This window comes from Falco punctatus, assembly GCF_963210335.1.
Source record: "Falco punctatus genome assembly, chromosome: 11".
Classification (NCBI taxonomy): domain Eukaryota; kingdom Metazoa; phylum Chordata; class Aves; order Falconiformes; family Falconidae; genus Falco; species Falco punctatus.
The window spans coordinates 28,598,712-28,606,838 of NC_137591.1; positions in this window are offsets into that span (position 1 = coordinate 28,598,712).

Genomic DNA, 8,127 nt, shown 5'->3' on the forward strand with positions numbered 1-8,127 from the left:
ACCTGCTCCCCGCACCTTGGAGGGCTGGCAACACCCTGGCCTAAGCCCTCGGGTCAGTCTAACCAGCCAGGGCAGGTCTGGGCTCAGCTCAGATGTTTGGGACTGCAGTCATGCCTCCTCGCCCGCAGCCGGCATGTCTGCCCACCACCGGTGCCCTCTCCGTGGCACTGCGTTCGGTTGTGCCCCTGCTTGTGCATCACCAGGCGTATTGCTCTGGGACTGCTGTTTGCAGGTGTCACCATCCACTCAGTGGACCGACTCTTACAGCAGGATCCAGGCACCTGCATCCCCAGCAGAGGTGACCCTGGTTAGAAGGACAAAGGTTTGATACATCTCAGCTGGGTATATTCCCAGCTCTGATGCAGGTGAAGAGCAGTGGTGCAAAGCCACTCCACCAGCTGCAAAATGTTGAACGTGGGTGGAGAACATACAGCTATGCTGAGTAAAGATGCCTGGATCCTAGTGGACCAACCTGTTCTGCCGCTCACCACCTCACCCCAATGGCATGAGGCACCACTTCTCCCCGGTCACCGCATTTTGGCTACCTACCCTGCCTAGGAGCTAGTGGGCCAGCAGCATCTCCCCTGCCCTGGACAGGGACAAGCAGGATGGGGATGGGTACCAAGCGGTCCGTCGTCCCTACTAGTGCTCAGAGCCAGCAGGGAAGAGCAGAGGTGCACACCACCAGAGGACTTGGTACCACTGGTTTCACCCACCAACACCATGCCTGGTGTCAGAAACAACCACCGGCACGTGTTGTTCCCAGGGCACCAAAGCCCTGCTATCCCATCTGTCCAGCCCCTGCCTGCACTTCATGCTCGTTGAAAAGAGATGGGGTAGTGGTCTGCTTGGGGGGGGCGGGGGGGAGGCATGCAAGAGGAAGGCAGGAGGGAGAGGAAGGGCGGCAGTGCAGGCAGAGGCTGTCCCGGCAGCACACCGGCAGCCCGTTTAAGCCAGGCAGTATTTTGGTGGCAGCCCTGCCTTTCCCTCCCAGGCTGATGTCATGCTTTAGTAAGTTTGAGGCAGAGTCACATGGCAGCTTCTGAGGTCAGCGCCTGGGGTGGCTTTGTTGTCTGCCTGCCTGCCTGCCCTGGGCTCCTGCCTGCCCTGGGCTCCTGCCTGCGCCCAGAGCTGAGCCGGCGGTGGGCGACCCTGCCGGGGTTGCCCTCTGGGCAGAGCGTCTTGGTGATACCCACAGCTGGCGCGGCGTTGGGAGCCATCGCTTCGGTGGGGCTGACATCCCAGACAGTGGGACATCCTCATGTCCGTCCATCTGCCCCCACAAAGGACATTGCCCCCCATCCCTGCAGGTCAGGGGGGATACAGGAGAAGGAGGTGGAGGAAGAGGGTGTGACGGGGGCACTCTAATCTCTGCATGTGATCTAACCAGGCTGGAAGGGGGTTGAGGAACAATTAACAATCCTCCAGCTCAACTGCTGTTTCCCGAAATAGCTCTGGCAGGAGGAGGAGGGCGGACAGGCTGGCAGACAAAGGTGGCCTCTCAGCCAGCGAGCTGCAGCCAGCAGCACGGCCGGCAAGCCGGCGGCGAAGGCAGCCCCAGAGGCCGAGCAGCGGGGAGCCCGCGGCCCCACCTGGAAAGGAAGACAATGCGAGATAAAAGCAGCTTGGGGCAGGAAGCAGCTTGTGGTACAAATAATAATTGCAGAGGGCTGCGCACACCACCGGGTTTTTTGGCGGCACTGAAATTCGCCTTCGACGGCTGGCAGAGGACATCGGCGCCAGGAAGCTCATCAGGGATTCGTGCGGCTGCATCTTGGCCCGGGGCAGCGTGGGCTGCTGGGGCTGTGTGCCAGCTGCCTGCATCCCCAGCCACAGCGGCAAAAGCCGGGGCAGGGTCCTCCCATCCCCTCCAGCTGCAGCCCACGCTGCGGCGGCGTGGCTGGGGGCCGTACCGGCACTGCCATCTGGCACACAGCGCAGCCGCCCCGACCTGCGGCGGTGGGGCTGAGGATGTGGTTAGCAAGATCCTGTTTCAACAGCAGTGCCTGTCCCGGTCCCCACCTCCCCACCAGTCCCTCGCTGTCACCAAATGTGCAGGCCACAGTGGGGAAGCCAGCTGCAGCAAAGAGGTGTGAACCCGCTGGGTAGGATGGTGAAATTAGGGTCTACTCAAAGCACAGGCTGAGTTCATCCATCACTTCTTTTGGCTGTCCTGGAACCACTGCAGTGCATCGTCCCCTCTCTCTTGTATTTGCACCCGGATTCATGAGTTAGACCCTTCCTGGGAAGAAGATGGGAACGAAACAGCCAGACCTCCCACCCCCACCAGCGAGATTGGGGCAAAAGCTTTTGCACCAACAGCTGCCTGCAGCAAAAACAGAGCTTCAGGACAGCCAAAGCCCCAGGGAGATGCAGGCGCGTCCCCAGAGGTTGCTGACAGACATCAAACAGGACAGGGAGGAACATTTCCACACGTGGATTCATCCTCAGCCCGAGTTCATTTCTAGATGGGAGTAACAAACATCTGAATTGTGAGGGACCTACACAGGGCTCAGGAGGAGGAGGAGGACAAGGCTTGTTTGGGGTGGTTGGGTGCTTTTTTTCTTCAGAAAAATCGTTGATTCACATGGATGCAGTATGGACCTGCCACAATCAGACACTGGTAACTAATCCTGTGGGGTTCCCAACTGCTCTGGTTTATCCATGCTTGGAGATAATGTCAGAAGAACTGGGAAATATCCCAAAACACAGCCAAGAACGCTAACCACTAATCGCTGCCGAATGAAAACCAAACACAACACGCAAGCAAAACAAATACAAACAAATCAATACAAGCCTAAACCCAAAGAAGAGGAAGCAGCTCCCTCGGCTTCTGAGAGTGCTGAGACACCCACCCCTGAAACCACAGCGGGGTGTGAGCCAGCAGCACAGCCTCGTACTAGAAAGCAAAGGGTTTTTCCAGGGTTAAAACCCCCCTTCCCATCGACAAAGATGATAGTGTAGATAACCCAGACAGGCAGGGCTCCCTCCTACATGTCTTTTTTTTTTTTTTTTTTTTTTTTTTTTCCATCGGTGACCTGGGATGCCCCCTTTTCCCACTGCACAAATGATTTAAAATTTCCCTTCCCTTACTCTGAGCCACTGGCTTGGGATTTCCCTCCCCTGCCTTAGAGACCCGTGACCTGAACCCATCAGAAATCCTGCCCATCACAAATCTCGCTACTCCTCCAGCAGCCTCTCCAAACACACAGAAGGGGCGGTAGAAAAATCCTACTGCCAGCTATCAGCCTCCTCAGGCAGCCATTTCCCTTGGAAAAATGTGGCCCCACATCTTTCAGTGTTTTATGGAACTGGTTTTGGCTTCCTGGGGAAAAAACTGCATGTATTTGTCAGGGGTTTCCTATCAGACAACCCTTCTATTGTAGTTCACCTTCCTGTATATTTTTTTTTCCCTTTCTGATATGCCTGCAATGGGTCTTGTGCCACTTGTGCCACCAAAGACGGAGGCTGCCTTGTGTCCAGGGGGGAAAGAAGCAGGACAGCCCTGGGATGCAGCCAGCAGACAACCCTCTGGCTGCCCAGCAAAGCTCATGCTTTTCACTGGAGCAATTTGCTCCCCAGCAAACTGCTAACGAAGGCGGCAGCCTCGGTGGTGTTCACCTGCAGCCCAGCACGGGGTTCAGCATCTCAAATTAATCGTGCAAACTCTGCACGGAGCCAACTGAAGTCACAGTTCAGCAAACCTTGAGGCAGATTGCCTGCCCAAAGGAGTCTCAGCCTAATTATTATTTTTTTTTTCTCTCCCTGTATCTCAATGTCACCTTCCTTTTAGCCGGCGGGCAAATGACAACTGCAGCCCTCTGCACATCCCAAAGCACAGATGTGTCCTCTGTGCAAGTGCTTCCTGCTTAGGCGTGATGGGGAAGCTGTACAATGATGCTCCAGAGCCATGGAGCCATTATCCTAGGAGAGGCTGCCTGCTCCGCTCCTGGCTGACAAAAGGGGGGACCGGGGTCCTTGGGACTTGCCAGCAAATCACACCACACGCAGTGTTTACTAAAAGTCCAAAGGCATGCCAGGAGGCAACCTTGAGTCCTCCGAATAGCAACCACCCACGAGAGCAGCAAGGGCAGATCAAATCCTCTCTGTGTCAAATCCCTCCTCCCACCATTAAGGGAAACTGCAAAATAAAACATCTGTGCATGCCAGCAGGCCTCACCTCCCCCTGCTCCTTCAGATCTGCGCTCCTCCCCTCATGTAGGGATCTTCCTTTGGCCACCTCGTCCTTCACCTGGTTTGTGGGGCTGACTATGTGACGGGGCCCAGAGCCCTGGCGAGGTCATCCCTGGACACGGGGATAATGAGGAAGGTTACGGGGAAAGGCTGCTGGAGAAAAGTTCCTTCTAATTTCACCCACTTAAGAGAGTAACAAGGACTCTGGCAGTTCAGCACCTCGCTGCTCATGTCGTTTAACCTCTTTCTGGGTCTGGGTAAGCGCTCAGCATCCTTGGCATCCTGTAGCAGGCAGTCCCAGAGGTACACCCTGCAGAGAGTAATGCCACTTTTGCTCAATTTAATTTCTTGTTTTCATCTCCATTAAATAACTGATTGCTCATGCACCACAAAGAGGAAAATTAATTCTCTCCAGAACATCCCGTATTCTGAATAGTCATCCTGCATCCTACCATGAATTATCACCTTGCATTTGCTTATTTATTCCATACTTGATTGCATTTTTACCATTTTTGTCCAGTTGCCCAGTCAGGGTTTGCAGTTTCTGCTGCACACAGGCCTTGCACTGTTACAAACCCACCCAAGGGTACAGCTACGGCATGAACCCAGACCTTGTTAGACAACGAAAGCCCACAAGAGACAGCAACAGGAGGAAAGCCACAACCACAGGAGAAGCTTCATTCAGGCTTTGCTCCTTCCCAGACAACTGCAAGCCCAAGGAAACCCACTCCATTGGCTCCGGCACGTGGGACCAGGTGCATCCAGCATCCAAGCTGCCTTCTTAGCAAGGAGCAGTCACCTCTCAGAATCTTTTTCTTTTAACACCTCATAGCTGCTGCCGTCAGGTCACCATGCTATCGCAAGGCTGAGGCCTCCTGTCCTCTTCCTCCTCTGTGCTTCACAGTGAAGTCCCCACAGATTTGTAAAAACAAGGCTCAGGAAGCCAGTTACAAGCGCAGAGGGGCCATGAGTGGGCAGGATTTGATGGAAACCCTCAGGGTTTGGTGTAAAACCTCGCTGCCCACCACAGCACTGAAGATTTAGCTACAGGCTAACGTTTTGCATCAAGTTATCACTGCTTTAATCCTCCTCTTACAGCCACCACTGAAAATCTTCAGCAACTTCCACCAAAAATGCAAACAAGGAGGAAAAACACCAAAGCATCTGAAACCCATTTGCTTTATCACTTCTTTAACTGTAAAACTTTTTCTGGGGAAAAAAAAAATCCCCTATACTTCTACAAATCCAAATTCAAACCAATCCAGCTTTTTCCCGAGAGGAAAAGTCATATCTTCCACACCAAATGCATATTCTTAACACCAGGCTAGTATGGGATCACATGCACACCGCTGTGCGTGTACACACATGCCACAAAAATTTTCCTGATAAAAGTTTCAGTGAGCCCAGTTCTTCCCTGCAGACAGTTGGGATTTTGATGAGTTGGCGCTTTTCGGCGCTGAAGTGTTTAATCAGATCTTTCCTGACCAGTTCTGCAGCTGTGTGCCATGCACCGAGCACTCCTCTTCCAGGGAGGAATCGGTTAGCCGAGCATGCTGAAAAGCTACCGAAACACTCATCACTGCTTCCAAACCAAAAATCAGAGCTTTCCACAAGAAACGGCAAAAATGCTCCCTTTCTAAAAAATACAGAGCAGCACGGCTGGAGCGGCTTTCATATGAAAATCTAAATGATTTACTACATCGTGTAAATTGATTTCCAGCATCAAAGAAAAGGCTGTTTTATTCCTGGAAAGTCTACAGCTTCCCTACATTTTGGTAGCACCTCCTTACTTTCAGCCCTCAACAGCTCTATGAAGCTTTACACTTTTTTGCAAATGCATTAAAAAACCAAAACAGTTTCAATTAAGTGAATAAAGTGTTCACATAATTTATTAAAGGTTTTCTGAAATTCCTAGCTAGTAACTCTAAGAGGCTATGGGAGCTTTTCCCTTTTTCATTCCCAGCACAGTGAAGGTTTCAGGGGATGTTTGGCAAGAGTGAGCTGAACCGTGCAGCCTCGGTGCACCGAAAGGAGAGCACTGCATATTGTCACAACAGACTTTCACAAATGTTTGAACAAATCTAACCCCGATACCCTTCAGCACACTGCTCAGAATACACCACATCTTTAAGCACCCCAACGACTACAACTAAATCCCTCAGAGGCTTCAAACACAGAGCAACAAAGCTACGACATTCAGAGGGGTGTCCCCGCTGAGGGTGCACGTTTGGACAGGTGAGTTACAGTGTCCTGCACTTTGCAGAACAACCCACCACCTCCAAGTCCATCTGCGATACATGAATCGTTAAGGCACAGCACATTGGGAAATGCTGTCCCTGCAGAGCACAGCAGCACCCGAAGGAAAGCCAGCATGGGTACCCAGTAAATACCAGGCCTTTGCTGGGATGTTGTTGGCAGGAGGAAACAGAACCACTGAGCAGCTCCAGCCCAACCTAAGCTCTCCTTCCCCTGCATGGAAACACGCTGGTTTCTCTGTCCCAGCAAGAAATCCAAAGCTGTCAGAGCAGGAGACAAGGACTGCAGCAGAGAGTGGGAAACAGCAGTAATGGGGAAGGTGGGAACTCCGAAGGGTATGAAGCACAGGTGAAAATCATGAGAGGATCATGAGTTTCTGGACAGTACAAGGACTTTGGGGAACAGGGGCAGACAAACTGGCCAAGTGGCTCTTTGGCATTCTGTTTTTTCTTAGAGGGAACCCACCGTGCTCAGCACAGCGTGTTTGGCGGGGATGCCCCCCAAAACCTGGTGTGGGAAACAAGCCATCCAAGGTGCAGCAAGGAAGGGCCAGCAAACACAAGCCCTAAAGCTGCTGCCTGTTGCACCACAGCTGGCAAGCTACGGGTTCCCAGGCGTGGAGCTGGCCGGAGCAGGAGGCAGCTTTCTCACCCCGCAAACTGCAGAAACCGGTTTTACATGTGCCACAGCCTTCCCACCCCACACTCAGTGAGTAAAGCTGCTGCGATCGCAAAACCGAGGTATCCAGTTCACATGCTGAAGAAGCATCTCTGCAAATGGGTTTTGAGCCTGTTCCCTCAGCAAGCCGGCGCTGCCTTTGCTAGGGATGCTGGACCACAGCCACATTCGGGAAGCACAGGCAGGGACATGCACTTCGGTCAAGGGAGCAAAGATCTGGGGGATTACTCCTGGCCAAGCCTCCGCAAAACCAACAGGCACTGCCTGTCCCGTGGGAGTAACGCAGGGATCCCCCCCGCAGAGCGCTGCACCGGCAGCTCGGCCGTGCCAAGTGGGAACGTGCCAAAAGCCGCACAGGCACCAGTCCTCTCCTGCCGGGTTTCCCAAGCCCAGGGCTGTCTGTGCTCGCAGCTGGGAGAGGCTACTAAGGAGCCCAGAGATGTAAGAGAGCAGGGAGCGAGGGAACCGGGGGTCCTCGCCCTGGAATGGACAAAAGCCAGGAGGCAACGGGCTGCTCCGGCCCCGCCGAGGGAGGGGGAAGGAAGCGGCGCCCGCGGGTCCCCCGGGCAGGAAGGGCAGCGGGGCAGGGCAGCGGGGCAGGGCAGCCCGCCTGTCGCTCTCCCCTTCTTGCTTCCCCCCCCCGGCGGGACGCCGGTCCAGCAGCCGGGCCGGGCCGGGCCGCGCCTCCTCAGCGCCGAGAAGCCGGCACGTCGGGGACAGGGCGGCAAGGGCTGAGGGGACACCCTGCCACCGCAGGGCTGCGGGGCCCAGCGGGCCGCCGGCTCCTCGCCCCTGGGAAAAACCCTCAGGAAGAGCCAGGACGGTCCCACACCCCATGGCGGGGCCGACCCCCGCCCGGCACCGGCCCGGGGACACCGACCGCCCCCCGGCACCCGCCGCCACCTCACGCAGCCGCCGTGGCGCCACCCGCCTCAGGCGGCCGCTGTGACGTCACCCCGGCCCGCCCCACCCCCCCGCCGCGGCGGTGTGCGCAGGCGT